Source organism: Leucoraja erinacea, chromosome 23 (assembly GCF_028641065.1).
Source record: "Leucoraja erinacea ecotype New England chromosome 23, Leri_hhj_1, whole genome shotgun sequence".
Taxonomy (NCBI): domain Eukaryota; kingdom Metazoa; phylum Chordata; class Chondrichthyes; order Rajiformes; family Rajidae; genus Leucoraja; species Leucoraja erinaceus.
Genome location: NC_073399.1, coordinates 6,754,856 through 6,755,521, shown reverse-complemented (window position 1 = coordinate 6,755,521; position 666 = coordinate 6,754,856). Strand labels below are relative to the sequence as shown.

The following is a 666-nucleotide window of genomic DNA, read 5'->3' as shown; positions in this document are numbered from 1 at the left end:
CTACCACTCTCTCTAAAGAAGTCAAGTCATATTACCCCTAAACTTCTGTCCCTTAATTCTGAAGTCATGTACTCTTGTTTGAATCTTCCCTATTCTCAAAGGGAAAAGCTTGTCCACATCAACTCTGTCTATCCCTCTCATCATTTTAAAGACCTCTATCAAGTCCCCCCTTAACCTTCTGCGCTCCAGAGAATAAAGACCTAACTTATTCAACCTTTCAATGTCATGAACATAATCTTTATGTCAATCTTAAACAATCTTCAATCAAATGTCAATCTTAAACAGAAACAGAAACGTTGGAACATTCAGCAGGTCCGGCAGCATTGGTGAGAAGGAGAAATCTCATCTAAGGATCCTGGACCTTAAACATCGGTAGTCGTGGCCGAGTGGTTAAGGCGATGGACTAGAAATCCATTGGGGTCTCCCCGCGCAGGTTGGAATCCTGCCGACTTCGGGCTGTTTTTACCAAATCTCGTTGCACATATGTGCAATGACAATAAAATATATTATTATTATTAACATTGACTGAGTCTCCAAGGACAGATGCTGCCTGATCTACTGATTGTTTTAGCATTTTCTACTTAGTCTGACACATGATTGAGTGTGTGCTCAGGGACCTCTTCAAAGGATCAATATGTGAGACTTCAAGTCACACTGAGTTTATCG

At 40.8% G+C, this 666-nt stretch overlaps 1 non-coding gene across 1 annotated transcript; it reads left to right on the top strand.

Moving 5' to 3' along the window:
- Positions 1 to 372: 372 nt before the first annotated feature.
- Positions 373 to 454, top strand: trnas-aga (transfer RNA serine (anticodon AGA)). Its single transcript has one exon. It is a non-coding gene; the product is annotated as a tRNA-Ser (tRNA).
- Positions 455 to 666: the final 212 nt, after the last annotated feature.